At 31.3% G+C, this 23,370-nt stretch overlaps 1 protein-coding gene across 13 annotated transcripts in view; it reads right to left on the bottom strand.

Annotated features, from left to right (window-relative positions):
• The window catches only part of LOC129002646 (disintegrin and metalloproteinase domain-containing protein 11), a 718,527-nt gene that overhangs the window by 558,470 nt on the left and 136,687 nt on the right, over positions 1 to 23,370 (bottom strand). The window lies entirely within an intron of this gene.

Genomic DNA, 23,370 nt, shown 5'->3' on the forward strand with positions numbered 1-23,370 from the left:
ATCATAAGTCTCAAATAATCTTTCAAAAAACACATCCATAACATTTGCACCACTATATAACTCTTCAGAAATAATCTTAGAATCTCTCACTACAACAAATGCAAATCCCGATGGAATATGTATATTGGAGTTTATAAAGCACTCAAAATCAGCATAAATTACAAATGGGGCTTTAAGTTGATATTTATAATTTTTAAATTGTAATGTATCTTGTTTAGACATTTCCACTCGTTGGACATCAAAGTTTTTACAATATGTTATATGACGCTCCAATTTATCTTTGGTGTAAAAATGTTGTAAACAAAACTTGCAAAAATACTTCTTGTGGTCTTGTTTCGTAGACCGTAGCATTAACCTATCAAAATCACGAATTAAACAGTAATGTGATTTACGACCTTGTAGTAATAATAATAGATCCATGTGAGCATTACTATTCAGTTTGGTTCTTCTTAATGGATATATAAATTTTTGGTCTTCAACTCCAAATACATTAACACTTATATTATTTTGTCTTTCAAATTTATCTATATCAGATATTTTAACAGGATACTTTATGTTTGTCATATTTAACTGATTTTCATAGGGTGCATAGCTAGAGACTCTATTAGCATGTTTAGCATTCCTTGGATGTAAAGCTGCTAAAATTGACCAAAGGAAGCATTTATTATCTGAATTTTTTATATTTAAAACAGCATGTTTTGATTGAATACTTTTTGGTGTGGGGATATATGACTTTGGAGTTAGAGGCTTATACTTGTAAACGTGCAACTGCCAATATTTAGTATGGTCATAAATCCATCCGCTGCCTTCGGCTTGATATTTGTGCGTGGAAGCGTCAATCTTTAAAAGAGCATTTTCAATTTGAGGCTTTAAATCTCTCTTCTCAATGGTTAGGATAGTAAGGCTTCTAAAATCTGCAATACATTCTTTCTCATTAACTAATTTTCCATTTTGATCTATTGTATATTTTATAAATTTGATTCTCCTTACTAAAGTCCATTTTATCGGTAGAGGACAAGACTGAAGAGTACTTTTAAGTTCAGTTTTAATTGATTCACCAACAAATTTAATCATTGTATATGGACATTTGTTACAAGAATTTACGTGTCTTTTAAAATGGCCAACAACATTTCTTTTACAGAAATTACAAGTCTTGTGACTTTGTAATATATGAGATTTTAGAGCCACATTATTATCACAGATTAAATCACACAGTTTACATACCTTCATTTGATGTTTTAAATTGTAGTGGCGAATAAGGTTGCTTTTTTTGGAGAGCGATGCGAAACAATGTTGACATGTAGTCTTCATTTTTATATATGTAACTAAAAAACTAGGTTGGCATCTTCTATATAGTAGAAATTACATTTTGACAATTTCAATTAATGAAAAATAATAATTTGAATCAGAATTTTATATTTTAATATTCAAAACAATTTCATACAATAGGATTTGGCAATTGAAATTTTCTAAATCAAAACAAAATCCTAAATCTTAAATAAAAACTCTTTTTAGCAGAATGCTGAGTCTACATATATACAGAGTGAGTGTTACCTATGTTAAAAGGGACTTGACAAAATTATATATTGAGTATAATTCGGCTAAGTTTTTAAATAATAACTTGTACACACTTTTGACTCAAAGTCCCCTGGTGCGTGAATTTGGCTAAGTTTTTAAATGATAACTTGTGCACACTTTTGACTCAAAGTCCCCCGTGAGTGAATTTGGCTAAGTTTTTAAATAATAACTTGTTCACACTTTTGACTCAAAGTCCCCCGGTGCATGGAATTTGGCTAAGTTTTTAAATAATAACTTGTATATATTTTTGACTCACTTAAAAATAGTAATAACAAAATAAGTTACTTTTTTGTATAGAGAAGCAGCACACAGTTGACATGTAACTAAAAAACAAAGTTAGCATCTTCTATATGGTGGAAATTACATTTTAGACAATTTCAATTAATGGGAAATAATAATTTAAATCATAATTTTAAATTTTAATATTCAAAACAATTTCATACAATAAAATTTGGCAATTGTAATTTTTTAAATCAAAACTAAATCCAAAATCTTAAATAAAAATACTTTTTAGCAATTCAGATTGCTGAGTCTACATATATACAGAGTGAGTGTTAGTTATAGAGAAGACTATGTTACCTATGTTAAAAGGAACTCGACAAAATTATATAGTGAGTATAATTCGGCTAAGTTTTTAAATAATAACTTGTACACACTTTTGACTCAAAGTCCCCCAGTGCATGAAGTTTGGCTAAGTTTTTAAATAATAACTTGTGCAAACTTTTGACTCAAAGTCCCCCTCATGAGTGAATTTGGCTAAGTTTTTTAAAATAGACTTATATACATTTTAAGTTCCTTAGTGACTGTTCAAAATACTCTAAGTGTTTAAAAATAGATTTATATACATTTTAAGTTCCTTGGTGACTGTTCAAAATACTCTAAGTGTTTAAAAATAGACTTATATACATTTTTTACAAGTTCCTTAGTGACTCAATTCAGCTAAGTTTTTAAAAATGGACTCGGGAAATTAGCTACACTCCTAAGTTAAAAGAAATACAGAGTACGAGTACAAGCATCAATTACGTCACCAATTGATCCCATGACCCGACACGCGACAACATATTACAATAGTCTAGCTTAGATGTCAAAGACTTACCAAAACAAGAAGATCCAGGTGGAAGAGTGAGTGATGATTCCATAGAATGCCCCCCTTATATACCACAAAATTGTCTAAATTAATTTAGAACTTAACAATGGAAATTGAACAAACTGAAATTGAACAATTGAATAATTGAGGTCAATCAATCAAACATATTTGGTAATTGTCTAAACCTGCCCCAGACAGACTGGCGCCAGACAGACAGAGAATGTTGACAATTGGTTTTGATTGGGGTCATTAGGTTACACTCACAGTCATTCATTTGAGTCGGGCATAGTTTACGCATAGCCATAAGCATGCCCGAGTTCACGCACAAACCTCGCATGATTTTGAGAATATACATAGGAATGGATGTGGATTTGAAATTTTAATGGAGTTTGAACATTTGTATGGGCTTGTATTGGACGAGAGCCGGGTCTTAAAAAAAGTGGCCAAAAAAATGAGCCATATTCCAGACGTGTTTTTTAGTATTAAAAAAGTAGAAAGTTTATATAGGGGTGTATAGGTCGAGAGCTGGGTCTTTAAAAAAGTGGCCAAAAAAATGAGCCACTAATTTTTCTCATTTTTCCCCTATAAAAAGTGCCCTAAAAGTGCCTCTAAAACGCCGAAAGTGGGGTATCTTTGTCCTATTATATCTACTTAACTTCTACGTGCAACCTTTCTTGACTTCATTGATCAGAAAAGAAATGTGTTAAATATCCTCGGCTCGTTTCCCTCGTGTTTCAGCCCTCCCTGTAATTGGTTCACGGATCACATAAAGATCTCAGTAATCCAACAGCCGGCGAATGACGTTTTTAATTTTCTCAGCTGTTCTCAATTACCTTCAGCTTGTGTTTCCGACACGTTAGGGAAGTTAAATACTTATTTGAATAAACACTTTGTTACTAATTGTGAAAAAGAGTATTGTAAAGTAGAAGTGAAAATAACATTTTCAGAAGGTAGAAGTAAAAATATAGTTGTGTAATTTAAAGATATGAATCGCTTACACAAGGCTTAGCGAGAAAGGTTGCATCCATTGTTCATTTTTAAATCCATAGTGACACAACTAAAACTGACACCAAACCTATAGTCAGATATTTTTTAACGTCAAATGTTAAAAATCATCAAGGGGGTATTAAATACATTATAAAAGCTTACCGGTATCAAATAAGTAAGTAATGTCATTCTACTCCTTAACATATAAAGCACTGAAGATTTAAGTACCAAATTTAAAGATATAAAAAACAAAAATCAGAAAGAGGAAATAAAAAAACAACTCATGATGACTTGATGTGTTCAGTTGCATCTTTTATCTTCGACTTTGACCCATACCACAAAGTATTTATCATCAAACCCAAGTATGCATTACAGCGTGAGCAAACATTCTAAGTGGAGCTTTAAACTCAAGCTTTGCTTAGCTCAAATCTGGGGTTTAGTCTGCATCAAGATATGCAGAATCACTTTATACTTATACTATAAAACAATTCCAGTAAATGAATGAAATATAATTAAAGCTATATAAATGTTTCTCTTATTTTTCTTATTTAAATACTTAAAACTGTGTACTTTAAAAATCCCTACTCTCCAAATCATCAAACTTAATCTAATAAATTTAATATTTACAGCAGCAGCATTTTCTCATAGATAAGAATTAGGTACTGATGTTTTTTTTTCACGATTCGCCTTAACGAAAACACCAAATTACCTTTCTGTCATTCGCAAATCCAAAGTAAATAACTGAACCGTCAAAACCACAAGCGTCACAACTTTTAATTGAGCTTCTGACACCTCTAACTCATTAGTGCTGTTGCAATAACCAAAAAGTTCTGCTTCCATCATGGAATTGAAATTAAAAGTTGTTAACAAGCCTTTTTGAGTTAACTTTGTGTTTGGTTTTTCATAATTTTATTTCTTTCTCAAACTTTTATTTGTTAAGGAAATATCGTAGCATTGAAAACTTGGTGAAGAAAAAATTGATACCATTAATTATTCTCATTTACTCATTGCTTAAGGTGAAGCAGGTAAACTAAACCCAGTAAAAAACTTTAAGACAAAGAAAGTTTATGTCTAAACCTAAATTAATTTATTGCACTTATTAACTTACAACTTAAAGTAAGGAATAAATATAAAGTATTACTATTTCACTGACTTAATTAGTATTATGGCATTTTTCTCTAATGAATAATATAGTTTTTGGTCGTGAAAAGACAAATGTTCTTACATAAATCAAACTCTAGTAACAATCGAATCCTTTTTATTTTTCGCTTTGTTACGAAATGTAGACATAGCATTATTTACTTCTGGAATAGCTAAATACTTTTTAATAATCTATTGCTAGTCCGTGTGTGATCTTAACTACAAAATAGGTTTTATTTAATAACTTCTGATTAAAATTTACTATGTGTGTATTGTATTCACCTATAAAATACTGGCTAGGAACAGCAGTTACACATCAAAAGACTTTTCAAATTGACATTGTCAACGTAAATTTATCAAAATACTAGAAATATAAAAGTGATGAAAAACCAATTAAGCCAGCCATAATTCTGTTTCGATTATAGGCCTATTTTTCGTACTTTATTTCATACTTTACTTTTCGTGTACAAATTTCATAAATGACGGATATATTGTTCATTTATTGCCATTTTAGAAGCATGGAAATACCCCGACAGCAGGCTCCTCATTAGGTAGGCACGTGTTAAGTGCACTTTGATATAATTGTGGGGAGCTTTTAGTGGGTCTCTATAAACATATTCTGTAAACGAAAAAATCTTATCTTGTGGCCTACCAACATAATGTTCTCAAAACAAAACTGGTTTGTTTAAATTTACAATATACATGTTTTAACACATTGTTTGCTATGCACATTTTTAAGATTCTTAAAAGTTTATTTACTATTTAAAAATGCTAAAAAGGTTTGAATGGAATTAATTGATTTGTTGTCGTAATTTCAATTATGACTATTTTAGATTTTTATTTGTTTAAATTAACTATGAATCCAATTAGGATGAGTTTCTCACGCTGACTTTAAGGTTCAAGACCAGATGTTTTTTTAACGAATAATAAAAGTCAAAAGTGAGCCTCGACCCTCCTACTTATAAAACCATCCCCTCAAAATCAATAGTGAGAAATTAATTATAGTAAAAAATAGTTTTACATCGGTAGTACTAACATCAAACAACCTGCTGATAACACTGATAGTTAAACAATATTATCACATGACAACAACATAACTATCGTGTAAACAGATTTGGAGATATGTTCAACATGTACTCTACGCTATCATAATGTTATGTTACAATATTAGTTAACTACAGCGTTAAAGCGTTGTATAATTTGTACAGGTAAATGAACGTTTTGAAGTTGGTTATTTTTTTCAGAATTTAAGTGTATTTTATGCTAAATATTTTACAGTAATTTTAAATTCATTGATATTGTTTAACATATTTACATATTCAACATTTGACATATTTAAGATGAACTGGTTTGTGTACTAAACCGGTAGGTATTATATATAAGGATACTGGATGATAACAAGTAGATCATAGTTCATCGGTAAATATAAATAAAATGGTTTACAGATTTAAGTTAAGATTTACCTAAGTGGTAGTTATGTTGATAATCACGTTTTCATAGAGTACCTCATATTTCATATTATGTCATTGGAGCATTTTGTCGTTCATAGCATGTGTCTAGTAATGCACTACTCTGCTACTGACGTTTGCACTACGTGTAATTAAAACTACCTTTATTGTGTATTTTCTTTTAATTATTACTTGAAAATTGTTAAATTTGGTGTCCTAATTTCACTATCAAATACACCATTGTTTTTGTATTGAAACCTCGTATATATTTTAGAGCAATTTCAAAATATCTGTTTACGTTTGTCACTTGAGTTAGCAATGGATTCATAATGATTTATTTACATACACTGTTCACTAATAATACCGATACAATAATCATTCCCAATATTGTCATAATCTTTCACTCAATTACAAAAACAAATCCATTTATTACATATAATTTTAATTAAAATTGTGATTTTCCGTGAAAATCTTGGGCCTCATTTGGACCACAATGGTTTCTGCCGAGACAACGTCAGTTCTGAATGTGGTCGTCCTCCATGATTACAACAGCAACAATGAAAGGTGATCTCCCTTGATGAACTTCACTTTGGACCAAATGAGGCCAGACTTAACCAAACTCCAACTACCCTCCTCGACCTAAAGTATACCAGCTGGTATGTTGATAACATGAAAAGAAATATTCTGCTATATTATTCATTAGGAAAAAACTAACTTCTAATTTATTTAACTCTTACATCAGATTCCACTCGTAATTGTTTCTTTCTTTAATTATTTAAGTATAAACTTGACCTTTTTCAATAGCTCGTAGATTTTGAATAATTTTATATTTTTCCCAATTTTTTTATACCGTTAACAAAATATAAAATGTACAATAGGATGCATAGTCACTATATTTCCGTACAAACCGCAAACGATGCGTTACTCTACATACCTGCAGAAAGGACAGTATAAATTACAAAAATAATAAACGTTTTAATGGTTTATGTGGTAATATTTATTGTCGACGCTGTATACCTTTGGAAAACCTTTAACACCTTTAACAATAATGTATACCGTTCTATACTTGGTTATAACTAAAATACATTTACAAGATGATTATTGGGGACGCATTTGAAACATTTCGTACTTATATAATCTTGCACTAATTTAGGCGTGTACAGTAATATATTTACGAACCTATTTTGTTCAATTTGCTTTCTAGTAGTCTAATGCAATTTAAGCCATTATAGTAGTAAATGGTCTGGTTGGAATTTGAATTGGATTATTATCAGATAAGCGTGAAGGGCTTAAATATGGTTGAGGAATAATTGAATGTGCGCCACGTAAAGTTAATTATTGGTGGCAGACAATTGTGGAATTGGTGATTTGAGGCTCAAAACTGACGAAAAAGATTAATTTACGCGAACTGCAGCTAGTCACTATATTTAGTATCGATGGAATTTATTACAATGCACCGATGAAAACATTTCTCAGTCTAGCGCAGCAAACCTGCTGACCTGTAATTTGCTGATACCATTTAAGTGATTGGATTTTGAGTTAACCACTACCTTAAGATAACAATACCTTAACTTATATTTTCCAAATAGCAACCCCTATTGAAAGACCCCTCATTCTGAAGGGTTTGTCAAAAGTAACACAATGACGCAAATCCGGGTTGAATATCTCACCCTTAGAAAAAATGGTGGATATTCCAAAATGGGTGCTTTTTTACAAAAATTAAATTTTGGAATGCCCGCCATTTAGGCTAGGGGTGAGATATCTACCTCGGGTTTACGTCATTGTTATTCTTTTAACAAACACTTTAAGATGAGGGGGGTAAAAAATATTTTTCATGTAAAAGATTGCGGAACCTTTGTTAACAATTATTGCCACAAACAGAATATTTCTATCTATTTCGGTTTTAAAATACAGATTTGTTTCAATACTTAATTTACACACTATATACAGTACGTAGCCTAGTTATTTAATTTTTTTAAGTTTTACTCGATAGTTGCAGCATTATATGGGGAAATTTAATATCTTTTTACAGCCCGAACAGATCAGCACTTTTATTTAATAGAGAAATATTATATTTTGTACCTAGGGCTTAAAATGAGGTTATGCCGGCTCGATATAATTTTTTAAAATTTTGAGACGAAGTTAAGAGCTTAAAACAATCAAGAACCGCAAAACCCTTTCAACTGGTGGCACGAACGTTATTTTTCACCACACTATACAGAATTGGGAAAATAGGCCTATATACAATAAATGCACAGTAACAGTCAACACAACTACAACTTAAGTGGTATGCGAAGAAATATTTAGAGGAATCAGAATAATGATAATTAGTAGCTAGGCAGTGGTAACAATCTACTGCAATGCATATGTATAATCTTAAACATTTAATAATAATAAAAAATAATAAATTAAAATGTTTTTTTTTCCTTTATAATATCCTTCTTTAGAACACCCTGGACTTCAATTATGATCCGTGTACCGGTAGTGTATGATACCCAATTCAATTATAATATAATATCGAATAAAACTAGTAAAATGCAAACGTTACTTTAGAATCAACTTCTTGTTCACAATTCCCAGAATGGCTGGTTTCGGAAAGGCAAACGCAAGTAAATGTAACAGGCTACGACGATTTTATATCACTGGGGACTCTACCGGTTCTGGGATGTTCACTTTGGTGGCTTGAGCAAGAATCCCAATTTCTAGTAAGATTTTCTCTCAGGAATTGGCTTAGATTTTTTTTCTAATACTTGTATTACCTTTGAGCGTCCAACAATACCTTTTCTATGATCCCCCTCTATATTTTGGTGGCTATTTGGATTGCCATTATATCAGTTGGTAGAAATATATCCATAATTAAAGTGTATGAGGTAAGTTTGTAACCTACGAACTTATTGAAAATGGAGTTTCTGTTGATAAATAAAGAAATATTCTGCTGTTACATGGATAGTTGGAAGGGCTTGCAGAGCAAACTTTTAGTTAATAGTGAAAACAAAATATAGTCTTTGATTTTAAAAGGAATGGAATAAGTGAATTGAGGCCCAAGAAATCTTAAATCTAAATGTAAAAACAATCACCATTGTCCCTGCATATTTCTTTAGTATAAGCTTGACCTCATGTTTACCTGTCTAATAATACATAAAAGGGCATTAAACAGTCGAAAAAGGATACATTTAAAAGAAGTTAGGTCCAAAATAAGAAAAGAATTCCTACTCATCCAGGCTCAGTGTCTGCTAGCAGCACAAGCTCCAAACTCCAATGAACCAATAGTTGTTGGAAAGAGACATCTCCTTATCACAAATACACATCACAAAAAAATAAAAATAAACTAATAAAATTAAGGCGAACTGTTTAGCTTCAATTAGTGCTAGTTATTTAGATGTATACGATATTTTAAAGTACTATAACGTCTTTCTCCAAACGAGCAATATTGAATTCAGTCTCATTTACCAAATGAAAATCACGTCAGTTAACTAAAAAAGGTGTATTAAAATAGGGAATTTTGAACGTTTGATAACTTTAGGGCCATGTTGCTTTATTTGTGAAAGGGGTAACAACCCATTGTTAAAATGGTTCAATGGTGCACACGGCTACAACCATTGGACGATTGAACCTTTTATTCCCTCATCTTTTTGCACTGCGTTGCTGAATACCGCTGTTTCGTTTCAACACACAACAAGAATAATTCTACCATACAACCAGAAGTTTTGTTGATTGGCTGATTGCCTTAGAAATCGTAAATAATGCACCAAACCTTTACGAACAAAATATTGTGCATATAAATAAAAATAACTAAACTTATACGAAACAGTTGAATTTTTCGAATGAAACATTGGATTACGTTACAGTCTTGTATATATTTATTAGTTTTTAGTGTATACATATACAGTAATAATTATTGAAAGCGACCCAAAATTGCTTTATCAACAGCTACATCAAGTACCACACACGTATTTAAGAACTGGCTGTTTATTGAAATAGTTAACCAGTGTAAGCTTGTAACCATATATAGCGTAACTTTGTTGTATGACGTAACTCGCCTATGTAATTTTCCTCTTGGACCTAATGATGATTGGAGTGTCCAACCGAAATCGATAACCAACTACATATATTTTATATGTATTCACCGTCTTGTGAGTTAACAGTGTAAGTGTAAATATGTTTTAAGCATTGAAAGACTATTTTTGATATACCTATCTGAAATAATTTTGTGTTGTGTTATGTGTAGAATGTTTATAGCTTATTCTAACGACAGCTCAAGAAGTGGATCCCTTGGTTAGCCTGACGATGGCGGAGCTATAAAAACATATGTAGCAAGTTTGAAATGACACTACATTACGTGTTAAGGAATCTCCCGCAACGTACAGCTGATCATTATTAGTTATAAATCGCGATCCTGGGACTATAAAAGTGAATTGCAAAGGTTTTATTATTTTTTATTACTAACAAAATTCGCAACAAATTACTTGGTTATTCACCGATGATAAACCCATAACTAAGTAACTTGTTTTGTTACTATCTACTCCAAAAAGGCTGTTTACAACAAAAAAGGACCGATCGCAGATTAAACCACACTTTACTGGAATGCACACACGTCAGGGTTTAAATATTGATAAGTGTTGGCAATAAAATATCCAGAGCAAAGCCCTCAGGTGGTTAAAACACATGCATCAGTTACAAGGGAAAACACTGTTATTGAATCAAATCTGAATGGACTTATGTAAATAAAGTCATGTTTAAATATGGCTTGTTACCCGAACTTGAATACTCCAGTGTACAAAATGGCAGATTCGATAAATCTTTTCATGGGTGCCATTTTTACTGGATTGTTAGTTTGAATTCAAATTTTCGGAATTGCATTCTTCTAGTTAAAACCTTGTATTCGATGTACATATCGACCGTTTTTAAAATTACTTCTTTAAAAAAGCCCTCCCCCCTTGAAAAAGGTATCCCTGAGGGGGTAACATAACATAACAGCAAGTAAGTTGTCAATTAAATAATAAAAGCTGTGTAATCAAAAATCTATTATAATTTCATCCTATATATCTTCCTGCTACAGTTAACTCACAATAGCTTATTTTACACCCTAACACATTATCCATATAATAAATAACTCATCACATAAAACAATTACTACTTTACAGTAAAAATATTTTAGTTAGAGAAACAATTATAAAAAATGCATTTACTTAATATAAACTAAGCTTGTTTCAGCTCGTTAATGCACTTTACTGGGAGAAATACTGAAAAATAATGGTTGAGAAATGTATTTCAAGAAAGCCGCTTCCTTAAAACATCCTTTACTTTGAAATTATTTCCTTTTAGATCTCAAAGGCATGAGAATTGTATAAAGAAGATTTCAAGAGAGTTCCAATTCGTATTTCGCTTCACCAGTTTGACATTGATGAAACCTATAATTTAAATTATCTGTTTGTGAATAAAGTTCAAATAAATCGATAACATGTTTTATGAAATTGGTTTTGATAAATTTTATTTCATAGCCTTTTTCCCCGAAACCCTTCGAACCTTAAAAATACACACTAATTATGCTATTTAGTCTACAAACCAAATTTACATTAACAAAATGGAAAAATCTATTGAAAACTTACCTAGTGTTTTTCACCAACTATATATATATCACTATTCCTATTTAAAACAACGCTTAAATAAATATAAATGTACTTTACCGATTGAAACGCTGACCAATAATAGACCGTTATGAGTCCTTGTTTCACACTAATTAAACATTGCTTAGAATATAGAAAAAGTAATAAGACAAATAAAACTTGTAAATATTTAGACATCTCAATAAAATAATTCAACAGTGTCCCTGAGGACAAAATATATGATTCAGGCAATGTCTGTTATAGCATCATACACAATTGATGGCGTAACAGAGCAACATACCAAGCTTACCTAAGGTAACGTAATTTGAACGCTATAAATATGTTTTCCTACAGTTACCTAACAATGTACATGTTCTCTCACTGATTTGATAAAGCAAAGTGGCCAATTCGCTCACCAGTGAGACAATGTTAACATTGTCTCACTCTAATTACTTTGTCTCACTCAGATTTGCAACGTGAAGGCACGAAATAGTGAGCGCGTAACAAGCAGACAAGGTCGTATGCGTGCGAAATACGTTGGCAGCACTGGCTGTAAATCAGCTGGTCAGCTGTTGTACTGTTGTATCATTAAATGGCATATTAAAAGTTAACTTCTGTGTAAAAATATATTACGTTTCTTTACCAATTTATTTGTTTTATGGTAACTGTAGGAAAAATATAATGTGCGACTTGCAATTGCCTCACTCGAGAAATCATTCCTAACTCGCCTACGGCTCGTGAGTAAGTATTTCTCTCGAGTGCGTCAATTGCTCACTTTGCTCACTAGTTGCACAAATAACTATTTCATACATTATACTACACTGTATAATAGGTGTGATTTTTTACTTTATTATATAAATAGCTACAATTTTTAAATCTTTGTCCACAAATAACTATGATTATTTATTATACATTAATAAAGAACCATCTAAGTAAAGCACGGTAATATTTACGTAGCATAAAATATTATATTTGAGGTCATGTAACAAAAGTAGAGTTTTACTTTTACTCCCTTGATAATTCACCACTCTTTGTTTGCAGTTTTTATAAAAAAAAAACGCCTTTATACGTTCCCTGTCGTCCACAATTTCCCTTTCACATTTAACGCTTCCCTAGTCAAAGAGGAGATAATTTTAGGCTTCTCTGCACAACCTAACTCTCCAAGAGTGTGCTAGAGATCAACGAAAATAGCTGCTGATCTTACAGAAAATAATATCTCTTTTAATCGTGTTTATTGTAAAAACAGCCGAATCTCATAACACCAGTTTTATCAGTATAGAATGAAAATGTTACTGTTTATTGTGCACATTTAAAGTAGTTTACATTCAAGTTTTATAGAGTATTTTAACAATGTTTTGTTTTAATAATGATGTTTTGGCGTAAATAAACGCTGTGTTTATACTTGTTATAGGGCTGTTATTTGCTTGTAGTGATTGTGTTTAAAGCTACAAAGAATAGAATACGCACTTGATCAAAAGTTTAAGTTGAATGGATATAACTCTAAACAACGAAACCACTATTATATTATTACTAGTACAACTGTTGCTCGAATTCGAGCAATTCCAAAGTATTGCAGGGGTTATTTTAAAACGGAATAACCCTAAAAGTCATAGTATCCGATGTAAAAGAGTCAACTCCAAGATAATGTAATCAATCCACTCCAGTGATCGAAACTTAAAACGAACTTTCTCGAGTGTGTATCATGTGTTTACTATGAACAGCTGTAATTAATACGAATTATTCATCTGTTTAAGTAAACAAAATCTTTTCTTCATAAGAAATACATTGTGATTTTGATGGCCTGTGGGGCAAAGCCCGAGGACTTTTATCACAGGAATTGGTGAAAGGGGGCATCTACACAAAAAATACTTTATTTTGACACATCGCTTGTAAAAATCCGTTCATTATTAACGGAGGAGTAGCGTTTCGTAGAAATCGCCTTCACGTATTATATATAAGGATTTTTATAAATTGTATATTACCTGAGCTTAAGCTCAGATAGTAGGAATGTAGTAAGTTTAAAGCCTTTCAATTAAATGCCTATGCCACCGTGATTATTTCTAAAAAAAAAAAAAAAAAAACAATCTAAATATCTAAATATCTAAGTCATGACACTAGACAGAAACATCGTGTTTACCAACAAACAACAAGCATTAAGTTTGATTGGGCCAAGGTCAGTCACATAACACACATAACAAAACAACAACAAATTCAAATAATATATATTTTAATTATATTTCAACGCAGTATTAACATTATAGGGATTTTTACAACAACACCTGACATCAGAAAACTGCATACCATTTATATAAAAATGCAAATTTAAATAAAACTTTGAGATTTATTCTAACAACATTGGAAGAGTGGATATTGAGGATTAAAAGTTATTCAATAACACTCGGTATCGACATGGATTTGAATACGTGTTTTAAAACAATTGTTGTCACATGAATGCCACTGTAGCGTTTTTGTATTGATGTAATACATACTTCAAGCAGAAAAAAATTCAATTTGTAATAAACATACCGTTACTAATCAAAACAAAACATAATATGTTAAATATCTTACTAATATTATAAATGTAAAAGTTTGTTTGTTTGTTTAAAATTCAATCACGCATTAACTACTGGTTGGGTTGGGCTGAAATTTGGTATGGGGATAGCTCACATTCCCGATTAACGTATAGCCATATTCTTATCTCAAAATCCTCCTCGGAGTTTCCAAAACAAAATGTATATATAAATTATATATCCAGTATGTCAATAATGATTATATTAATTCAGAGATAAGATACTTTAAAATATTAGATGTAATAAATTTATAATATTAAATGTCATCTATTAAAAAAACAATATATAACAAAAGGGTTTTACATTTAGTTTGTGTTGGGATAAATTTTAACACGTAGAGTGCGGCCGTTCCCGATCGGGTACGGCGCTTGGCCCCCGTACGGTGCGTCCGTACCCCATCGGGAACGCTCGGTAATGCCTTTTGTATATCTTCGTTTTTGCTCTAGCGTCGGCCGAAAGCGGACCTATACGACGTTAGCGTGTAGTATGTGACTTGCATTTTGTTGTGGTGTAGGTTGGTAGTAAATTTCCCCGTAAAATTCCCGTCTGGCATTCTCAAAAGTCTTCTTTTTGTCCCGTCTTTTTCCCTCCATTTGGCAATACAATTCCAACGGGACCGGCTACGTTCCAAGCAGTGCTGCTATCTGTGGGTGTTTAGCGAACTACATCGACTCTCGTTGTAAAGCAGGACATCCCCTCACGTTATTTGCTATTCGTCAGACCAAAATTGAAAAGGCCAATCACACGCGGCCATCGGGTTTACTCGACGCTGAGGGCTGCGCCGCACTGGGGATACGCCCGCTATTTGACGTGCCGCAGCGAACGTAAAGACAAATTTCTTTCAAACAGACAACGTAAATTTAATTTACTATTTGGTAAATAATTATTGCTTAAAAAGAAGAGAATTGCACTTTTTAAACTGTTCATTTAAAACTTAATCATTTCAGTTAGTTCATCCTTTGATTTATAAATTGTCGTGCTATAGCTAATCGATAGCTAACATATGTATGAATAACTAACACTGCATTCACATTTAAAAAATGGGTCAAGACATTTTACTTAAAAATATACATTTGAACATTATTTACAAACAGCTTTGAAATATAAATCTTGCTGTATGATGAAAAGTCAGTGATTAAGGGTTTGAAATATTGTATTCCGAAAAAGCACGAACAAAGCGTTTACAATAGTACTTTTAGTAATAATTAATTAAAAGTAATAAATATAATAATAATAATTAGAATGAAATGGTGATGACAGTCGTGATGTAAGTACATTTCCTTGACACGCTACATCTACTTATTTGTATTATTTTATTTATTAATTCTATTAATATCATATGTCCAAATGCTTAACATCCTATTTACCCAAAACATTTCAATAGTCAAGATGATATCAAGATGTATCCTCCGATATTACCTAGATTCAAATTAGTTATTTTATAACTGTGTACGTAAAAGGATTTTTCACTATTTATTAAATATTCAGACACTAATTTGCGTGTCCAAAACATCCTTAGACTTTTGTAGTGATACGAAACAATTTTACTAAACCTTTGATGGATGTTAAGCGCTTAAATATATTATACAAAACAATGTGAACGTCAGGGGATTTGCCAAGAGTTAAGCTTCCACAGAAAAAACATAAACTTTAATCTTACCCTGGCGATGATCCAAGGGCTTTAAATCTACTCTTCCTGAAACAGTAATGAAAACACTACTTCTTATATTAAAATGAGTAGTTGTTTATTCTGCTTACGTCAATGGGAAATTGTATTAATGTTGAGAGTAGTAGGGACCTTCTTTTTAAATATGTCTCTGTTTAAAAATTGTGTTTTTTTATTGCTATTTCTAAAGTTACATAAGCCAAATAACTACATTTTGGGAGTCCATAGTGACGAATCCTATTTCTTTTATGAACAATTTGTAACCAAACTCATCATAATTTCAGGAAAATAGTATCAATAGCTAATACCCCCTCCACTAGGAGGCTTAGTTCACAAAGGCAAAAGTAATTCCATAATAGTTATACTACAGTAAACATCATAGTTACCTTAAAATTATCGTAAGAATGCTTTACTCGAATCTGATACATAACTTGATTAAAAATACTAAAATAAAATGGAGAATTTTAAAACCAGCATTTCGTTTGTAATGGAAAATCAGTATAATATTCACTTTCTTTATATAAGGAACCTTAACGAATACCTTATGTACTGCTTGAAAAAATCTTTTATGAGAAGCTTTACCATTAAGCAAATGAGAAAAAATTATAAAAACTCTGTCGATAACAGTTTATACATTTAGATTTTGTTGATTTTAACATTCATTTTAAATATTCATAATGTGCCTTTTAAATAGGCTTAAATAATGAAATAGTAAATACTGTATCTATTATTAATATGTTAGTTAAAACCATAAAAATAAATAAATTATTATTGTTTTTATACGTTTCTCCTGTTTATAAAACAGTGTAAATTAAATTTGAACTTAAAATCTGTATTCTTAATTCTAGTTTTAGTCTAGTTATCAATACACCGACAACTGATTGCAAAATAATTTAAAAGGAAGCACTGTAACGAAAACTCTTATAGGCGCTCTAAAAGTAAACAGCAATACTGTAAATAGTCTACAATGGGAATTTGGATAGTCTACGTTTGTGAAGTAAAGAAAACACACATTTCTGTGATGTTTTTCTGTTATTTTTACTCTCTTTTCCTCGTCCTTGTTTCACATTGTAGCAAACGAAATACCATGTAGCCAATAGGTTACATCTTCACTAGGTTCAAATGTTCATATAGTTCCAAAAATGTTTAAGTAGAGCAATTAAACTATCAATTGTTTTTCTTCTCTTTATTTATTAGGAACTCAGTAAAGGATAAAACGTAGATATCACTTTTTAGGATGTGCAATAATGCATTCATTTAACATAATATCAGGAATTTTGCAAGCGAAAGAAAGGTAATATTTAATATCTAAGCACATGAGTTTTCGTTTTCAATGAACAGTTATTTATAAATACATAGCACAATTAATTAATCTACACAGTTCATGATTTTAAACCAGAATAAATAAACAAGTGGGCAATTCAAAGTTACTAAGCATCATTATTGAATTATTTTAGACGCTTTGTTTTTGTAAAGCTTAATAATGTTAACGATTGCCTTTGTGATACTGGAATGAATAGAACTGCAGCAATTGATAACGAAATTTCCGCAGCGTCGAAGCGTTTTAGTAGCGAGATTTTAATCTAATATAATCGGCCAGAGAGTTATTTTTTGCCAGAGGCTTGACCTCGTTTCCGCTTTAACATTGAAAATAAAAATATTACCAAGCTAAAGGTATTACGTTGTTTTTTATGATGAAATTAAATTATTTTCACGATGAAATATATATTTTTAATGTTTTCATATTATAAGTGACAGCATGGATTGGTGAATTATATTAATACAATATTAACATAAGACTGTTTATTCCTAGTTTATACCTTAGGTCCCATAGCTAGAACCAACCCTGGAACGATTTAGTTAGATTAGTTTTCATTTTGATATCCCAAGAATAAATAAAGATTTTTTTTCAAATTTGTATGTATGTATGTATGTGACCGTGAACACGACAACTCAAGCTATTGGCGTCCAATTTTGATGACATTTTAAATGCCAGAGCTGAATAAAATTTGGCGAGTTTGCGAACCAGTAAGATTGTCTCATAAGATAAGAGTGTTATTTAGAAATGCTCAGGAACTTGTTTACCCTTAAAATATAAAAATTCCCAATTTTCTTTAGTGCTTAAAAAACTAATAATTTTGAATATTATATCGTTACTACACGCTTACTGGTTATGGAGATAATTAAAAAACAAACCCTATATAATTAAATATGTTGCGGTATTCTTATAAAAATAAGCAAATAAACGTTTAAGATATCTTACGTTTGGTTCAAGATATGGCAAATTTATATATTTTATACGTAGCTGCTATTATAAACGTATTGATACCTCTCCTTTAGGAATAAATTGCATAGGTAAAACATATGCATCGTAAAACATAATGTTATTTCAAATAAATCTCACATGTTTAAGGATATATTTCAGTTTAAATACAAATGGCGAAAATTGAAATTTTATGTGTTTGAAGATTAGCTGCGGTGGGTGCATATTTTATTTTACCGTCGCTAAACATTTAATCAAATCAGCAAATGTATGTAATTATTAAGCGTTTTTTCTCGTTTAGATTGTGTATAAGACTAATTGTATTATTATTATGCATCTAATTACAAATCCAATACATAATCTGTATACCGTCTTAGATTCCACGTTTACTGTGACAGGTGTATTTAACAGTATAATTGTGTAGACGTATTCAAAATGAGAAATAAAACTTACATAATCTCATACTTTTGCTTATAAATAATTTGAATATTAATTAATTTATAGGTAAAGAGCACACAACAAACATGATACAAGTGCATTGCGTAGTAAGAAGACGTGAATTGTGTGTCAGACCTCGTAATAAGAGACTTGGGTCCAATTTGTGGCGTATCCACTAACCGTTTGAATAGCTTTCTATTAAAATAGTTGCCAACGCTTTCATTGAAAATGTCATTAGCAGTAACAAAGACGCATAGAGGAATATGTAGCTTTGAGCAAGTCGCCTAAATAATCCACCAAAATATATGTAGTTGGCAAGAACAAAAATGATAAAAATAAAGTCGCCGTGAGAACTACCATGAATGATCACTCACTCACACGCACGCACACCTTCACTCCAGGAGGTACGGGTTTTGACGATCGTGTAACATAGACAGCTTTAGACACGCAGCTATAAAACCTGCCATGTCCGACATCCCACTGCGAGAGGTTATGTTGAGTCTGTATTATTTTATGCATGTTAAGAACTCCGTTTGAGATATTCAGAGCAAATGGAAGCATGGGCACAACCTGCAACCTGCTAAAATTTATCAATGTAATTGTTTGCTGAATTAAAATTTTATACAGTGGATTTCTACCAAAAAGAGTTTCTAAACAGTCCGTACATTTCTTTTTTACTTCCATTCAACCATGATCACGGCTATCGATTTAATATTCATCTTCACGAATACTAGAAAAAGACCCGGTATGGATCATAAACATAAACAAATGACGTTTTTGGCCTAAAAGTAAACAAAAAACAAAACAACAAAAGAAAACTAGATGGTAAGTAATGCTATTAGTAAAGGGGTTTTGATACTTTCGGGCCCAAAACGTCAGTTGTTTGTTTATGATCCATACCGGGTCTTTACTAGTATCCGAGTTTATCTTCATTATTAAAGATAAAGGGGAACGAGCTGGCGTAGTGGTTAGAGCGCGGGACTTCAGTCCCTTAGGTCCCGGGTTCGATCCCCGCTAAGTCACCAATGGATTTTATCCAAGTGATAATGCCGCAACCACTAGGTCTAGCCTGAAGTAATGTGAAAAACAATCCCAGACTCGTGCCTAGCGTCCTAGGACAAGAGAAAAAAATTAAAGATTCGCGAATCATTTTCCAATAAAATGGTCTTAGAATGCAAATTTGATTACTACCCATATGTAAAAAAATAAAAATCATTATAAAATAAACCAAGGATTAGTAAAGCCTTGATGTTAAAAGACAACTGCAACACAAAATTATATCTATTGGTCAGTTATCTCGTATAGTTTATTTCATAGATTTAGTATTTTCGATTTGATACTTTTAATAGCAATAAATTTATGTCTTGACCTAGCACTTTCACTAGTTTATGTTATTCTTAAAGGTATTGCATAGACAAACGGCTTTAGCTTTGCTGTATTATGAAGTCAAATAATATTCTTAGAAGAATTCCACGAAATGAAGCTGGTTTTGCCGTTGTTACGGCAACTAACATCGTCCTTATTTTAAAACCCCACTGGCATTAATATACCTACCTTTTACAAAGGGGAATACAGTAGGCTACTGCAAACATTTTTTTAGTTTGCGAATGAGTATAAATGATTACAACATTCATGTGTATTTGTTCTATAATCATGTAACAGCGTAAAAAATCTGAAAACACTACGGGTTTGAAATTTGCTTTGCTTAAATATTCGTCAGGCAAAAACATTACTTTAATCGTACATGTATCGTACATTTTACAATAATCAATTACTCTTTAAACTTGGGAGTAGAGACACCAATAACCTTTAAAGATTGTAGAGATAGTAACGTTTTTAAACTTATTTTGACTATAAATAACAATACTTGTTTAGACAACGGACGCTGATGAAGAATTAAAATCAAAATTAAAACTCAACAAAGTTGTTCATTGTGACAAACTTCGACGAATAGCGAGACAATTAAAACTTGTAACGTTAAATTTGATTACGTCAGCCAAGGAACGAGACAATCCGACTCAAACAAAATGGCTGCCTTGTCATAACCAGCTGTTGTCAATCGGTGAAGTTTAATTGTTAAATATATCATAGAACTTGATTTGCTTTATAGTTGAATTTAAAACATCTAGTAAGGATTAGTACTACGTAAGTCGATCGTTCAAACAATGTCTGTTGAACGGTATTTGTATAAGCAAATTTGTATATGTTGTTACGTACCTATAGCAAATAAAGCCGTTGGTTTACGAGTATTTATCTTATACAAAAAAACTTGAGTATGCTAGGGGTTGCACTTTTTACAAACAACATTTTAAGGTCTGTTATCTCAACGCATACTACAAACTAGACTACAATGTATTTGAGTTATTTCACATAGAGTACCAATAACCCAGTTGCACAAACCTACGCATAAAACTTTGTATTGTCTTATTAAGGTGAAGAGGTATGGGTGACTAAAACGTTCTGCCAACATCCACAGATTTTTCTTATGCAATATCATCTACGAGAACTATACTATTTTTAAATAAGTAATAGTGAAATGCTTTTACCTTTTCAACACATAGGGAGGGTTCTGATTTCAAGTGTTTCAACTCTCTGAATATAGTTAGATCGTTACAAAGCTGTAAGTGGTGTCTATTACATTACTGGTGAAATGAACAAGTCAGATCATCTGTGTAGATTTTAAGTTTTACACAGTAAAACCTTGCTGTACTTATGATTAAGCTGAATTAAGGAGTTCAAATTAAGCTTCTTTATTTACCTTGTTTGTCAAATTACCTTGTACATGACTTGTAGTCCAGGCAAACTAAACAAACTTACATAGGGACCGTTAAAAAAATTGCAAGAAAACGTTTTATGGTTTTATTTTGTAGAGTTGGGTTTGCAGAATGACATACTAAAAGTTGCCAAAAATCGGTGCACGAGAAAACCACTAAAATCACAATTTAAAATGGCGGCTTTTTTCAACATTGGACAAATTAAAGAAACATATTTCACATGCATTTGTTATGCACATTTTTCGAGATATTGACTTAGGACCACCGCCTGTATTTATTGAGTGGTTAGTACTTCATTTTGATAGGGAACATGTTTTTGGCCGCCATCTTGGATCCGCCATATTGGACATAGATAATTTTTTTTCAATGTAATGATAGTGTTGTGACACATCATTACCAACTACATTTTTACACTGATTTCAATGCCGAAATCAGTTTTTAAATATCTTTATTCATTTAGAAGATATATACAAAAGAAAACTCTGCACCATACATTTCTTATGGACGTTTCGTAGTTTGATATATTTTTTTAAATTATTTTTCTTATATCTCCAGTTCTTATTAACGCTTGTAGTTCGTTCTAGGCTTAAAATATTCAGTAATGTAAGGGCTTTCATTTGAGCTCTTGATCATAATATCAGACGAGTTAAAGACCAGCTACAAACCTCAGAACAATATTAAATTTAACTTTTTATAAATATATTTTTATTAAAAGATTTATAACTCGGGTTGTTAATACGTCACCAAGTTCTTTCTGGTCTCAAATTACTCAGTGAATGTTTAGCTTTGATTTTATTAATCACTAAACAAAATCTGACAATTTTAAAATGAGTCATGGTTCTTAATTTAACATTAAAATTTATTTATTTTGAAATTTGTCTTTAGTTAAGGACATATATCCCAAACCCTAATAACTCCCGGAACGTAATCCATAGCTAAAATATAAGTCAATAATTTGGCAAATTATTTAAGACTATAAAGAGTTTTGGGTGTTATTTAGAATTGGGGATATACGTCTTTAACTAAAGACAAATTTCAAAATAAATACATTTTAATGTTAAATTATGGCCCATGACTCATTTTAAAATTGTCAGATTTTGTTTAATGATCAATAAAATTAAAGCTAAACACTTACTGAGTAATTTGAGACCAGAAAGAACTCGGTGACGTATTAACAACCCGAGTTATAAATCTTTTAATAAAAATATATTTATAAAAAGTTAAATTTAATATTGTTCTGAGGTTTGTAGCTGGTCTTTAACTCGTCTGATTTTAATGATCAAGAGCTCAAATGAAAGCCCTTACATTACTGAATATTTTAAGCCTAGAACGAACTACAAGCGTTAATAAGAACTGGAGATATAAGAAAAATAATTTAAAAAAATATGTCAAACTACGAAACGTCCATAAGAAATGTATGGTGCAGAGTTTTCTTTTGTATATATCTTCTAAATGAATAAGGATATTTAAAAACGGATTTCGGCATTGAAATCAGTGTAAAAATGTAGTTGGTAATGATGTATCACAACACTATCATTACATTGAAAAAAAATTATCTATGTCCAATATGGTGGATCCAACATGGCGGCCAAAAACATGTTCCCTATCAAAATGAAGTACTAACCACTCAATAAATACAGGCGGTGGTCCCAAGTCAATATCTCAAAAAATGTGCATAACAAATACATGTGAAATATGTTTTTTTAATTTGTCCAATGTTGAAAAAAGCCGCCATTTTAAATTAATTGTGATTTTAGTGGTTTTCTCGTGCACCGATTTTTGGCAACTTTTAGTATGTCATTCTGCAAACCCA

The sequence above is a fragment of the Macrosteles quadrilineatus genome, unplaced genomic scaffold (genome assembly GCF_028750875.1).
Source record: "Macrosteles quadrilineatus isolate MER2022 unplaced genomic scaffold, UCM_ALF_1.0 Scaffold_9__3_contigs__length_116548681, whole genome shotgun sequence".
Lineage (NCBI taxonomy): Eukaryota > Metazoa > Arthropoda > Insecta > Hemiptera > Cicadellidae > Macrosteles > Macrosteles quadrilineatus.